Source organism: Rhopalosiphum maidis, chromosome 2 (genome assembly GCF_003676215.2).
Source record: "Rhopalosiphum maidis isolate BTI-1 chromosome 2, ASM367621v3, whole genome shotgun sequence".
Lineage (NCBI taxonomy): Eukaryota > Metazoa > Arthropoda > Insecta > Hemiptera > Aphididae > Rhopalosiphum > Rhopalosiphum maidis.
In genome coordinates this window covers 22291554-22307946 of record NC_040878.1, presented here as the reverse complement: position 1 = coordinate 22307946, position 16393 = coordinate 22291554, and the positions used below count along the sequence as shown (strand labels likewise).

Sequence of the window (16393 nt, the reverse complement as noted above, 5' to 3'; positions counted from 1 at the left end):
TTTCCAGCCTTTGTTTGATTAAAAAAAAAAAAAACAGTTCTCTAGTGTTTTTTTTTTGTTTTTAATGTCACGATAAACGTTCTGTGGGGTTCTAAATTTCAAAAGGTCTTCAAATGCGCCACGCTAATAACAATACAATTAGTTATTAACTAATAAATTAATATCGACGAGCTGCTAAGTAATCAGGAAAAAAATTCTATTGAAAAGTAATTACAGTGAATTTTATTCCCGTTTTCCTATAATATTTAAAATAAAAAATTCTGATTATTTATCTCCTCGAGTTAGTACAAAGTAGATCCGGTTTTCTAATTGGAACCACTCTAAGAGCCAAGGATCAAAGTCCCTTTACTGCTATAAAAACCTGAGACAGACAATTACGGACAACTTTTGAAAAAGAACACGCACTCATCGTTCGGCAAAATATCAATACGCCACCGCTCCGTTCAGAATAATAATAATAATAATAATAATAATAGAAAAATTGAGAAAATTACCGCGTCGCGTTCGAAAATAATATATTACCCCGTGGACTGGACATGGCGATATCATCGATCGCGTACATTATACATTATATGGGTAGTTCATTATGTATGGTTTGGTCAACGGTAATACCAACTATCGCCTCTTATACCTACCGTGATAAATGTCTACCCACCGCAGGGCGGCCGCCGGCTCTTGCGTGCCGTTTCGAACGCGTGGCGAATATGCCCGTAGCGCCCATACCGGCACTGTGCGCCAGTCAGTTTATGGCACCTCAATAATTGTAATCGTCTTGTACGTAAACTATTTTAAATCGAGTTTGTCTCGAACCCAACGTCATGCGTTTGTGTTCGCCGAGTGCAGTGTACGCTCGGCGTATAATATATCGTTATTATTACAGCTGCGGTAACCCGCCCGTCTTCGGTAACTGCACACACACGCACGTGCGCTCGCCGGGAAAGCAATATCATCAGTTTCGCATATGCTGTAGTGTGTGTGTATGCGTGTATAAATGTTTATAGCGATGTATCACGGGATCAAATAGAAGAAGAGCTAATACAATAAATGGCGTATTACGTCGGTGGGGAATCCATTGTTTTGTATACCCCATAGCCGTGATGTTGTTACAGCGATTTTGTTCGTCTGTACATACATATACCGCCGCCGCTGCCGTCGCAAATCGATAATGTAATTACAATTGTATATTAACTTTGCGATATTGTGTATACTTAAAACTCGAGGAAACATTGAATCAATTAAGATACGCTATATTGTATCATTATGAATATTCAAAATATAAATGCTGTTATGCGTCTATTTTGCGATTAACAAATAATAATAATAATAATAACATTAGTTATAATGTTATAGAATATTACAGTATTACGGACTAAACTATATCGTCTAATTTGATTTATTTTAATATGTTTTCATACCGCGCATCAGATCAAGAACTTTCACTATCGTTTTAGTATTGTTTATCTGTTTGTAGGTATTTATAATGATATATATTAGCGATTTAGTGAATTTTTTTCAATTTATTTTACATTTTAACAATTTACTATTTTAATTTTAATAACAATTTGAATGTCAAGGTATTTATCGTTATTAGTTTTGTATTCATCGAGTTTATTTGAAATAATCCCGATCACCACGAATCATAGTAATGCAAGACAAATTCTAATGTAATTAATTTTAACGTTTTCTGACATTATATTTCTTTAAGCCTTTAAGCATCAAGTTAAAACGAAATATGTACTTATTAATAAAATGACATTGTTTTATTTCCTTATTGACATATTTACGGTACTTTTCAAGAGATAATTCTACAGACATTTTTGCAGCGATTCCCGATAATTAGCCAAGACGATTAAACTTATTATGGAAATAATAACGATAGAAATGTCTACTTGCCCGAAATGGAATTAATTGATGTTAATCGGTAAAAATGTTTTGTATTTCAATCAAGCGATGGAAAGTTTTGATTTTTTTTTTGTTTTTTGAAAGTAAAGTCTAACAAATTGCAAAAACTTTGTATCATTATACATTTCTATAGTAAAATAAAAATACACTTATGCATAATGTATGAAGTAAAATAAGACGGTGCGATGGTTTCAATTTGTTATCAATCAAATACAGGAGTTGAAATTACATCTCGCGATGATGTTTCATTTTTTTATACACCAATAAAATTCTGTTGTTTAACATAGCTTAATGGTAAAAAGATTTATACCTCAACCAATAAAGAAAAAAATACGTATACAAACAAACAAAAATTATTATTAATTTAAATTCAACACAATAATTATATATTAATTATAGTTTTTAAGTCCTATAATGGATCTTAAATTATAATATTATAATAATAATGATAATAATATAAAAAGTATAGTAAATAATTGTATTATTTTGAAAATGTGTTATTAAAAATTAAAATATACATATTCATCATGGTTTGATTGATATTAAAAATAAATTATTATTTTAACTAAGATTTATCGTTAATGTGTACCAATAATATTTAGTTGATTATCATAATATAATATACCCCTTGTACTATGTAATCTAAACTCGAAATACATTGTTACTGATATAATTCGTTAATATTTTTATTATAAAAATTACTCAATTAGTAGAATAAGTGCCTTAAGCTGTACGCCATGTACGCTATAATATTTTAACAATATGTCAAATCTGTCATGTTTAAAGAAAATATCGTCTTTTAATGAAAGTCTTATAATTTTATAATTTATTCATTATAAAACTATTCGTGTACACTGTACCTAAAATGGGTACATGTATTACAGTATAAATTTAATAGATATTTTCAATCCATTTTAATATTTTTTAACTAATCATTATTCAAACAACGGTAAAACGTAAAAATAAAACGACCACAGTTTTTGAAAATAGTGTATTAGATATATCTAGAATAAAATAATATATACATTTGCAATTGAAACTTTAGTTTACAATTTTTTAAATATTATTATTATTATTTTTTTTTTGTAAGAAATGATTTAAATTAAAACATTTTACATTTAAAGCCCAGATATTTCAATTGGTTCTTCAACGAATAAAAATTGTTTCTACCCCAAAATTATAATATAAAAATAAAATACGACTAAAACGGCGAGGAACACTAAAAATACTACGTCATAGAACATCCTTGATCTGGAAATCCCTCAAAATAAGACTGGATAAGAAGTTTAAAATGTATTCGTACTTATGTGGGTCATATCCCGTTTTTTTTTTTATCAAAGGTCGATTTGACGGTTTCCTATAGATTTTGCCAGGTACATATTAGTTTGTTACATTTAGTGATGCTATAAATAATTTTTTTATTAGATAAAAATATAATATAAAGATTGTCGAGTGCATCAAATATATATATATAATTATATATATATATATATATATATATATATATATAAAAAAAACATGGTGGGTTAAGTATTTTATCAAAAACACAATATTTGATGGGAAGTTGTAAATACATAAAGCAATAACTTTAACCTAAGAAAAAAATTATTAGTCAATAAATAAGGTATTGAACAGAAATAATGAAAAAAAAATATTAGTTAAGTAAATTAAATTACTTATGAATAACAAAAGGTTTTAAAATTCGTTTAATACTTACTGTTTTTTGTATTTGTAATAAAAGGTCCGTTTAGAATCTGAAAAATAATATTTATCTATTTATTGTTATATACATATTATTGTATGGTTTATTTTTATCATTAAAACTTAATTAAATCGAATTGAAAATTATAAAACTATACGTTATGTAAGCTTTAAAAATCTGTACAAATAAAGAACGTTTTTCTAAAGTTGTAATGTTTTTTTATCAAAAAAATGCAACTTAAGAAACACGTATAATAATGTTTTTTAGTATTTAAATGCATTTTCTATGCTATCTGATGTCAGGAAAAAGTTATACAATACGTATTTAATTTAAATTATGTATATATATACGATTATAATACAATTTTATTTAACGTATAGGTTATAATTTTATTTAAATAGATTTTTTCTGTTAATAGCTTCACTATAAGTAATTTGAACGTATTGGTGTAGGTACAAATGTATAATTTTAGAATCTGATAGTTTCTGACCATACCTAAAAGTTATATTCATAGTCAACTTCCTAAAAGCAAGGCAGCTTTTAAATTAAATTTTATCTAGGTAAGCTTATTGAATCCTAAAATTATAATTAGTGAATTAACCATTCAGGCAATTATATGTCTATTGGAGATAATCAGGGTTGACTGAACTTACAAATTATGTATTTGTGTTTACAAAAACTTACATCTGACTTATCAACTAATTAATTATTTAATTATAATCTAAACTAACTAAACAGACGATGTAGTCAATGTATTATATAGTGGTATAATGTAACTATTCAGTTTATAAAATACAGATTTTAATATATATATTATATTGTATTGTAAATTTTGTACATGTTAACAATGGAGCTACCGGTTTGAAGAATAAATGACTTTTGTCTTATCAGTTTTAACTGATTTCTAATGAGCATTAAAGTAATTTCTAATTAGATAATAGTTTTCATTTTTGTATTATTTTGTTTTAAGAGCAATTTCAACTTTTAATCAATTTTAGAGAACCATTATTTAAGTATTATTTCTGATTAGCTTATCAGTATTTTATCTAATAAAAAATTAACTAATATAAATTTCATATTAATATTATAAACAAAACTATACGGATATACAGTGGTTTTAATAAATTTATTTTGATTTTGAATAATCTTTCTTTGAACAATTTTCAATTTTTTTAATCTTTATAAAAAAATGTATTTCCTTATTATAAAATAAGTGTGAAAATGCATTATGGTAACTGGTGTATTATATAATATTCAGTATAGTTAAATATAGTTTTTATTATTGATTGTCAAAAATAGAATGAGTCGTTTATTTATGTTTTTTTTTTTTTGTTTAATATAAAGTCTTTACAAGTATTAACAATAAAATATTCATCAAAGAAATATTGAAAATAACAGTGGCACATGCTGAGAGCTTGCAGTGACTTTCAGAATAGTATAAAATATTGAAAAATGACAAAAATAAAATAGAATTTCATACGATTTCAAATTTCAATATAATATAACTTTTATTCATCGTAAGTATGCTGAAAATCCGTAAATATTATTTAATTGATTTTCATACATAAACAGACTTATATAATTGGATAGTAACTTGTTGAACTCGTATTTAATTAATTATTTATTTTAAACGTATTCATTTCTTCAATTTGCATATAAATAGCGTAAACGGAAACTATTGAGTAACGATTATTGTACGAATAAATACATACTATTATACTGAAATAATTTTTATAATAATGATTATACATCATTCCTTAAAATATATTATTTCAATGAGCTTAAACATGTTCTCGTCAATTTCATTGAGCGGAATACATATTCAATTTGCAGTTTGTTTTCTAGTTCAGTTTTAATTGCCGACTTTATTTACTATATTTCACGTACCTACACGCGAGACGTATTGGGCATTCGTCTTCTCATCAAAATTGTATACAATCCGGTAAATTAAATGTAAATCCTTTCCGAGAACTATTCGTAGTGCGTAGACGTACGCAGAATATATATATATGTGTGTGTGTATACATAGATACACACATACACACATACATACGACAACACGAGAGAGAGAGAGAGAGAGAGAGAGAGAGAGAGACTGCCTACAATGCTCGCAGAGATATGTTTAATTCACTATGAGACGCGTTTCGTTTTTGGTAATCGACCCAACAACGGCGGCGGAAGGCCAATGGACTAGAATCCGGAGACGCACTCCGAAAACGTTTAATTAATCATTCCGAGACTTTTGCGTATCTATGCGTGTGTGTTGGGTAGTGCGTATCTGAATATATAAGGCCGCGGAAAATTAAATAGAAGAAGTATCCGATTAACAATAGAAAAATAAATGTAAACCACTTATTGCGAACCAGCGGCCGCTGGGCGGCGACAAAGAAAACGTTCATTGTTTGCGATAAAAGTTTAAAAATTGTTTTTTATTATTGTTACTATTATTATTATTATTTATTTTTTTTTTCTCGCAAACAAAGTTCCGCAGAAGATATTTTTAAAAATAAGTGTCTCGTAGACAATGAACAACGAAAAGAGAAAACACGAATTACGTATACTCGTTGTCGTATTATTTCTGAAAAAAATTCAGACTGTTATGCTGTGTATGTATGTATATTTATGTCGCACTAATCCATTATTGTTATAATACGATTTACGCTGTTGATATCGTACATTACGCCATAACCAGAGGAAGTGACATACCGTTTGCCGTACCGGAGTGTGTGGGTGTGTATATTATTATTCAATTGTACTTAATATTACATAAGTTCTGCGATAAGAAAAACTTGCGAAAATCTCTTTTACTACGCGTTGTTCGTATAATTTCTTAAACAATATCGTTTAAGGTCTTCGGCGAACTGAAAATTGAAAATAAAAAAAGCACATCGTCGTCGTATATGCGACATAAAACAAGCCCTTCGTCGACACTATTGAGTTTATTATAATATCGTACAAAATGTATTTACATAACACAATATTTCAAATGAAAGTACACAATTATTGAATTATCTGTAAGATACAACACCCTATTATCAAATAATTATTTACTTATCTATTATCTCGTCACATTAAAAGTTATAGAGCCAAGTGCCAACCGATTTGTCTCAACGTATAACCGATCCAATTTTCATTTCATCCTCTGGTTTTTTTTTTTTTTTTGTATTTGGCTTACTATTACTTATTATTATTGGTGGTTTTTGCATTTATTCGAGTTTTTCACTTGTTAAAAATAAGGTAAATTTGATAATCGATAACAAGATGTTTTTTATGCATATAATAATAAATACCTACTTTAAACTTCTTGTAAAAATATTGAATATATTGAAATAAAAAATAATAATAACAATAAAAGTAATGAGGAGCATAAAATAAAAGTTTTTTCATAAGTATAATTTGAATACTAATATTCTATTTCATTTATTTGTAGTGTTTCAATAATTATTATTCTGACTAAAGTTTAAAATACCATTTCGTTTTTTTTTTTTTTTATTTGAATTCTAATTTATTAAAACTTAATTAATATTGAAAATTCATATTTTCATATTTTTTGATGTAGGTATTATAATATATAAAATGATGTTAAATATACGTTATAATGTGCATATGTTGCACATGTGGTTTTACTAGTGTATTCCTGCAATAATTATTTCAGTGATGTTTCATTCCTATGATCACCGTAAAAGGTTTCTCAAATTAAACAAATCTTACAAGATATGATGGATTTGGAGTTTTTAATAATAATACGTTTCATTTTGAAAAGATTTTATTTTTAATTAAAAAATTGAACATATATATATATACAAGAAAAATTACAAAGATTATGAAACGTATTTGAAAAATTCTTTTTTTTTACTAAAAATAAGTAAAAAAAATCTTTTAAACACGAATCATTTTAGACACGTTATAAAAATATGTAGGTACATCGAGTATAAACGTAATAATGTTTAATACTCGACGTTCTACTTTTTGTTAAGTGGATACTCACTATAAAATATCATTCAAAGAAAAAACGATTTGAATTGTTTTTAAAGTTAAAAATCTCAAAAGGTATCAAAGCGATATTTGTTATTTATTATTTGAAGAAATCCAATTAAAGTAGAACGTGAATAATTTCCATTTTATTGTTTGTGAAAAAGCAATAAATCACATTTAAGAAAAACAAACACACAGTAAGTGAATGGCACATATTGGAGAATAGAAAAAAACCTCATTTGTTTGTTTTAGATGGTGATTGGAAAATCGACAAATTATTTAGAATTTGTAATGGTTATATCGAAACAATGTTTGTTCTTAATAGTATATTATTTGAAATTATTAAAACATCCAATGTTGGTTTTCTTATTGTTTACTTTGTGAGCTCAAATTCGTCGAAGTGTTGGATTCAAAAGTTGATGTTTATATTTGATATAATTTGAAGGATATCATTTTGATATGACAAAATGCGAATGTTCATACAGCTGTAGAACAATTATGAATAATTCTGGAAATAACGTTAACATCAATAGTATAATAATTTGAGAGATTTGATAACATTTGTAAATGAGAAAAGGAAATTAAATAAAGATAAATATAATTTAATATATAAGTCAAATTTACGTTTCGCAAGGAGACTGTCAAAAATGACTGACAAAAACTGCCGAAGCGATTAAGAAGTTTATCATTAAGAATTATTTCTTTAAACCATTGTTATTTTATTGTCTTTATTGTATATTTCTATATATATTTATTGAATTAATAAAATTTAACTTTAAACTTTTAACAAAACTATAATTGAAAAATTATACATTAACTTTACATTGTGTTATTTTGGGTTTTGTGTACAGTTTGATTGATTCTACCTAAACTAAACAGTAAAAATAAAACAGATATACTTATGATGCAAGTGTCTGGAAAACTTCTTTTACTTCGGCTCGGATCAATCTTGTGAAAATGTGTTAAAGAGATTATACTCATTGTTCAGTGTATGCATATATATTTTTTAAATAAATGATTTATCATGGGACTATTGTAATATCGTACTTTTAATGTAATGTTCTCCTTAAACATATATATTTTTTAATCGTTTATTCAGTGTTTTTCATCAAATTTACATGAATATTTCATGGTAGAAATAATATTCACCAATGTATAGCTATAGTTATTAAAATTCTAACATAGTTATAATAAATAGTACGGTATGTATAAAAACCGATAAAAATAAAGTTACTATGAAATAATATTTTTATAAAAAATGTATAAATAAATAATTTGGAATTTGAATTAATGCAAAATACCTGAATAAATTGCGAACAACTGTATACGAAATATAGATACCATACTTCAATTCGTATGGGAAGTACAATTTATTTTTAATTGTGAACGAACGCTATTTTAGCAAATGCTTAAATTTATAGCAGATGACAATTTCATCGAAGTCAATTTTCAAGGAGTATACGTAATTTGTTATTAACGTATTATAAATAGACACATGTTTATTTATCATTATAAAATATTAATGTAAATAAATATCGTGTACTTAAATAAACATCATTTTTTTGTTGTATTTTATCAATTTTTTTTCACAATTCTGTTTAGAGAAATTAAAAATAAACATAGATTTCACCAAAGTTGAAAAGCACCAGCCATTTGAGTCAAATTTGTATTAACTATGGCCAATTATGGAAGGTCTATATTAAAATTTGAAAACCCCTTGTATTGACCTAATAAGAGTTTAAAGTTAAACAAAGTTAAAATAAATAATACATTTATATTGGGTATTGTTGGTTACAATACCTACATTTCAATCAAGAATCTAATGAACTTTTATGATAACTGGTGACTCAAATAATATATGTTATTTGTTATTCCTTAAACGATTCTCTGTAAAATCATGGATTAACAAAGTTTATTTAAAAAAAATTTTAAATCTGATAAAAAGGCCACAAAGTTTTTTTTCTAAAAAGCATTTTTTATTTTCAGAGGATGCAAGTACGAATTAAGCTGAAATGGCGTACTATTACTTGATTGACCTACTTTAATCGTCGTGAGTTAAAATTCCCATGCTCAAATGATACAATTAAATATATATTAACTAATAAAGGTATGATAAGATATATAAGATAGTGTATGCATTATTTTTATATTCAACTACTCAGTACCTATATGGATATATGCAAATATAATATACCCAAGATAACATTATATATATATATATATATATATATAAAAAAACAGAACGAATTTCAATTAAAGAGTAATTTAAAATGAAATGGATTCCAACTTTGGTATTTAAATTAAATAAAAATGACAATAATCTTCCGTTATTTATATACAAATAATAATTAAGCAGGTATAGAAAAAATTTAAATCTGTATAAATATATATTTTTATTATAATATATTAAAATCCTAACAGAAATTGAAAAGACAATAAACCGTAACAAAAAGAAGAAATTTTATCAAAAATAATTTACGTCCCCATAGAATATGAATGACTTATTATTTCATTATTAAATTAAAATATGCTGGGTATAATTGTTCAGGGAATTAGTATGATGTTCGTTAATATTATGCAGGTGACTGCAGATAAGTTATTTTGTTTGTAATTTTACATTATTTAATATTAAACTATTCAAATAAAAAACAACAAAGTGAGTTAATAAAATAGTCGTCAAAGTCAAATTTTGTCAAATATCTTAGAATACTTATTGAGCTGAAAGTTAAACAATTTGTTGAGTTCATTGCTACCAAATTTAAATAAATTAATGGTAAATTAATAACTAGAATAGTCTGTTGTTGAAAATGTAATTTTTTTAAATAATAGTAATAAAAATATTTTATTGACATAAGCAATGAACTACAGGTTTTAGTTAATAGTTGGTATAACTATAGACACAAAATTCTTACGGAAAATATAACATTATAATGATTTATTTCTGATCATAGAATAGGTTTTAATTAAGTATTGACATTATTTAAAGGTAACATAAAAGGTGTTCATGATAATGAATTTCTAACAAAACATTTAATACAGAAACTGTAAAAATTAAAAATATTTATATTTTATAAGCTTTATTTTATGGACACCTTTATAAAAAACGCTTTTTAAGTTTTATGTAATTAAGTATATAAATTTCCCTACATTTCCTTTAAGTGAATTATTATGCTCGATCTTTTTTTCCTCAATGATTGATGATTACTTACCATCATGTATTGTTTTGAACTGTTAAATAATCGATAGCTGTTCCAAAATGACCTAAAGCTGTTTAATTGAAATATTGTGTTTTGAGTTTTTTTTTTTTTATCTAGTGAAAGTATATTGAGCGATTACTGTTAATTATTATAAGTTATAATAAACACCAATATTATATAATTTTCAAAACAATGTTGAGTTTATATACATTTTATTAAATATTTATTCAGAAAAATGTTGGCTATAGTTAAAATATTATCAAATTGTACTTCTATAAACATTAATGCATTTATGATTTCGTAGCTTACAAATATGTATTTTGGTATTCTATAATATATATACATTTATGAAATCATGTTTTTGTTGACATTTCTTGAAGATGATTAGAGACTGTGATAACTTAATTTTTTTTTCTTTGAAAAATGATCGAAATTAGTTCACCTATTTTATTTATAAATACTTACTATTTTTTTATTTATTTTTTTTTAGTTTTTTCCATCATTAAACAGCTAAACTAAATATTTCTTTTTAAACTTGTTTGGAGAAAGAGACGTTGGAATAGATAGAAAATAAAATAAAAAATGTTATAGTATTGAATTAAATCTTTATATTATGTGTATATTAGTATACACATTTTTGTTTATTTGTATTAGTTAATTTATTTATAATAAGTTAGATGTCGTGTAGAGTGAGGAGTACATTATATTTAAAATGATTGTTTTTAAAACAATATTATGTTTCATATTCTCATTATAACCTCTCAAGCATTAAATAATTATTTTTTTTATTATTCGTAATTTTATATAAGCTTAAGAGAAAATTGTATAATATGTGGAGAGGGATCCACACACTTTTTAATATGTAATATAAAACCTCTGAAAAAACGCTCCAGTTAACGAAATATTTTTGTGATTCGAATAATATCAATGCTAGACAAGGTAAATATTTTTTTTTAAACTAAGTCATAGTGAATTCTCTAAATCTGAGTATTTTTTTGAAATTTCTGATTATTTTTAATACATAAAATATTGAATTTTCATTCAAAATTTATTTGAAATTGTTATTATTAATTTTTTTAGTTTAAAACGGAGCAATTATAAAACCATATAATCCTATGTGTTTTTTTGTTATCACCTTTTGTGGCAGAAAAAATGTTTTGTTCTTCAATTTTGGGGGAAGTTTCTGGTAACAAATTGGATCTATTGATACTTTGGTACGAAACCATTTAAAAAAAAAAATGTAATATTTTTGTTTTGTTTTATCAAAAACGGTTAATTGTAAAAACTAGAATTTTGAACTTAGAAAAGTGTTTAAAATATTATCATCTTATATACATATATGTTGTAGTTTCAAAATATTTTGACGCTTTTTAATTTATTTATAGACAATTGAAGTTTTTTTTCATAAATGTCAATAAAAAATGTATAAATGGGTAAAAATGCTTAAACATTTAATAAATAATCAATGCTTATACTGTAACTCAAAAATATACAAACACAATTTTTTTCATATTTATTTCTAATTTAAATTTAGAACAAATATCATATTTTAACGATAATTAATGATGTCGTTATAATACAAGCTTATTATTCAATGGGATAATTGCCATGTGTGTTATGAATTATATTAAATTCAATATAATTTTCAAAATAATGTGTAGATTAATTTTAAGATATTATCTATCTGTTATAATAATGAACCTATTCACATTGTTTTACAGTATTTACAGTAATGTATTATTATTACATAAGTTAATAAAGTTAATATTCATACTATAATTATTAATATATCTATTATTGTAATAGGTAATTTAAATAATTTAATAAATTAAATTTTTTGGAAAAAAATCAATTTATTTACTGTAATACAAAAGTAAAACAATTGACTTAAATAGCTATATAAAAAATATCATGAAATATATTTAGTGTTATAGATTGACCGACCATTATTGTTCAGAATCGTTTTTCGTATACAGTGATATTTCATCAGATTCAACATTTAACACGCACATTACAGTGAACTACTCAACACCTAATGTACAGCAGGGAGATACTCACTTGCCTACCGGTTTTTTATATTTAATATTATACTATAATAAGTACAATATGATATTAATTGTTAGACAAAGTAGTGACTGATTTTTAAATTTAATTTTTAACGCTTGTATATATTGTATAATGTGTATGTTATAATATGTGCATAATACTTATCATGCTTATTATCTATATAATATCTAATTTTGTTGGGAAATGAGCTGGTTAAAATATCAAAAATCATCAAAGTTATTATAAATTAAATAAGTTTTCAAAGGTTTTAGAGTGAAAAATCAACGTTTTGACCCTAATTTTTGTACCTATAATTCGATCCGTAAATCGTGGCAAAGAATAGAATAAAGTTTTTTTCTTAAATAGAAAGTAAAAAAAAAAAATACTTTTGTTTATAAAGTAAGCGTGGAATGAATCATACATTTTAAATATATTTTACAGAACTAATCGTTTTAGTACAATCTTATTATAAAATAAAAATTTTGTCGTATTTTAAACTTACAAATAATTGTAATTATAGTGTCAATAAATTTAAAATTCTTTTATCTGTGTATATTTGAACTCTTTTTTTTTTTAAATTTTAGATTAGGATACTATTAAATTGATTTACATTTGTAATAAATAACAATTATTTACACTTATGAAACTTCAAGATGATTCTCAATAGTGAATACTAAATACTTAATTGATCAATTAACAATATAAAATTACATACACATTTAGCCAATTATAAAACTTAATTATTATTAGAATCATCTATTGAGACCTTTAATGTTAATATCGTTGTTTATACATATTTTATTATGAAACAAATGATGAAATTTGTTTTTAAAATTTCTCAAAATGCTATTTAATTATTAAAATAACATATTAATTGTTTTGTTGATTGAATGATCATTATCATCGTATATCGTGAGTGCAATAATAATATGACTTTGAAGTCAAATACAATTTAAACATTATTTATTTAATTTGTTATATTCATCATAATTTGTGGTTCATACTTAATAAACATCACAATACATCTATAAAAGTAGTGTTTATTATGATTAAATATATCTATTTTATGTGTACTAGTATATAACAATAATAATAAGTATTAGGAATTTTTTAACGAACAATAAATAAATAAATTAACTATAATCTACGTATATATAACACGTACAAAATAAATATTACGTTTCTGTAAAACATACACATTTTTTTGAAAATTAATTTTCAATTATTTGTGTTTTATATTTTTATTTTTTAAATAATATTTTATAATTTGAACAACTAAATTGACTTTATTTAGGATGTAGGCATATATCATATTACTTAATAAAATGCTATTAGAAAATAATATTATCAACTATAGAAATTAAAGCAAAAAAATTACTTTATTTTTGTTCAATTTTAGTTTTAAATTTTTTATTCAATTAATTCATTACATAATTTTTGCAGAACACTTTCGCGTATTTCGTTTACATTGATTAAGGAATTGAATTATATTTGGATTTCTATTTTTTAAAACAAAAAAAAATGAATATGCGATTATTTTTTATCTGATTACAATAAATTTTTGTTGACGGGGTCAATACTCTAAAGTATCTTAAACATAAAATTACTGTAGGTACACTCAAATAATAAAAAAAAAAATAGTTTTTTTTATTTTGATGTTGTTTTTTTATGACGTTCTGAATTGTTAATTTTATTGAATTCAAAAGTGATTAATTAAGATTAGGTAATAAATAAAAATTTATAATTTTGTTCTAAGAATAATTTAAATCAGAGTTTCAACGTCATAAAATTAAATTGTATGGATTTATAGAAAAAAACCAATGTTATTTTTTTTACAATTGTAAGATCTGACATTTTCATAAAAATAACTTTTATTTTAAATTATTAGATATATAAACTTTATTTTTAATATTAAAAAATTACAACTTTATATTATATTTCATATAATTAAAGCTCTTGTCCTTTTTTTAAGTTTTTTTTGTTTTGCTTTTTTTTTTATATATGAGTAAATTTCGATATATTTACAGTGACCACTTTTATCCAAAAATATATGATAAAAAAAATAAATAATAAATATGTATTTGTAAGCTGACATAGTAAACTGCGTCGAGTCAGTTTCAAAATATGTTCGAATGTGTAAAGTCTATAAGCTCAATGTAGGTATAGCATCTTTTACGCACGTTGATATTATTGCCATTTTAACGTTTTATTGTTATTTAAACCTAATATATATCTACAGTGTTTTTTTTTTTAAATTTATGAAAAACAACAATAATATTATTCATCGATTTGACACCAACGTGTATACGTTTTATATATTTACTGTATAAACACATAACTTACATAATTTATCTAAAAAGATTCATTGAAAAAAATAGAAAAAAATTATATTATGACGTAGGACTAAAAAAATACATTGGTTTACGTTGAATAAATTAAACTTTTCACAGTTTATTTTATTTAGCGACTATGGCATTAATTTTTCGAAAAGATACCCGTACGTGCGTAAACGATGTTAAACTTATACTCAACATAAATAATATGCGTAAAATAACAGCAAATAAACAGGCTAAATAAGAAAACGAGCAATGTTTTACTTTTATTTTTTTATATGATTTATGTACACAAGAAATGTCTCGGTCATTTAAAAAGGTTCGTGAAAGATAAAGTCCAGTTAATATTTAATTTTCATTTATTGATACGAGATATTTTTTTATCTCAATAATATGACATCAGTTATGCTATAAATTCAGTTATACCGTAGATTTAAAATCGTGCTTTCGTCGTGCCTATTCAAGATAAATTGATATTTCGAAATAAAATATTTGTATTAATAATTGATTTATTATTTTACCGTTTATTTATGATCCCATTTCTTTAATAATATATATGTGGATATGCAAATATTATTGTAAACTGCCGTATTCATTATTATGATTGTCGGGCATACCTACCGTGTATACATACGTATACAGTATTACGAGTACAGGCGAGAATAGCTTATATAGTGTATAAGCATACTATTAAAAATATATATTTTAGTAAAATCTTTAATATTAGAGTAATATATTTACTGTTAATGTCAATTGCGTTGATGTAAGACATTTATATAGAATAATGAGTAGTTACACGTAGACTGTAGAGTAGGTGTCTAGTTTTCTTTATTCGTGTTCATTATAAAGTATGGTGCAAAACTGCGAAATAAATTAAAATATCGTATTTCGGAAGTATTATATAGGTAAACACTGATATTGTAATATCCGCTGAATAAGACAACAATTTTGGCTTCATCTATTTCGTTACTCGTCGAAAATTGTTATCGGAAATGAGATGCGTAAGTATTCTTATTTTATTATAAAATTTGAAACGACACTGTATGCGGGTACAGAATTTCGAGTCCATTAATTAGCTTGACGAAAACATAAGAGCATTGGATCTGTACTTTTAGTATTGTATAGTGTTTAAATGAAAATATTGAAATACTTTTAAGTACTATAACAATCTATTAATCTTTTTATTGTGAATAATATTTACTTAAACGAAAATGAAAATACTATATTAAATGTATGTA

At 24.2% G+C, this 16393-nt stretch overlaps 1 protein-coding gene across 3 annotated transcripts in view; it reads right to left on the bottom strand.

Annotated features, from left to right (window-relative positions):
- The window catches only part of LOC113552216 (leucine-rich repeat-containing protein 24-like), a 155517-nt gene that overhangs the window by 64041 nt on the left and 75083 nt on the right, over positions 1 to 16393 (bottom strand). For all 3 annotated transcript variants that reach the window (XM_026954971.1, XM_026954970.1, XM_026954972.1), the window contains one exon: positions 3620 to 3656. The gene's annotated coding sequence lies outside the window, so the exon portion shown is untranslated. The remainder of the gene's footprint in view (positions 1 to 3619; positions 3657 to 16393) is intronic.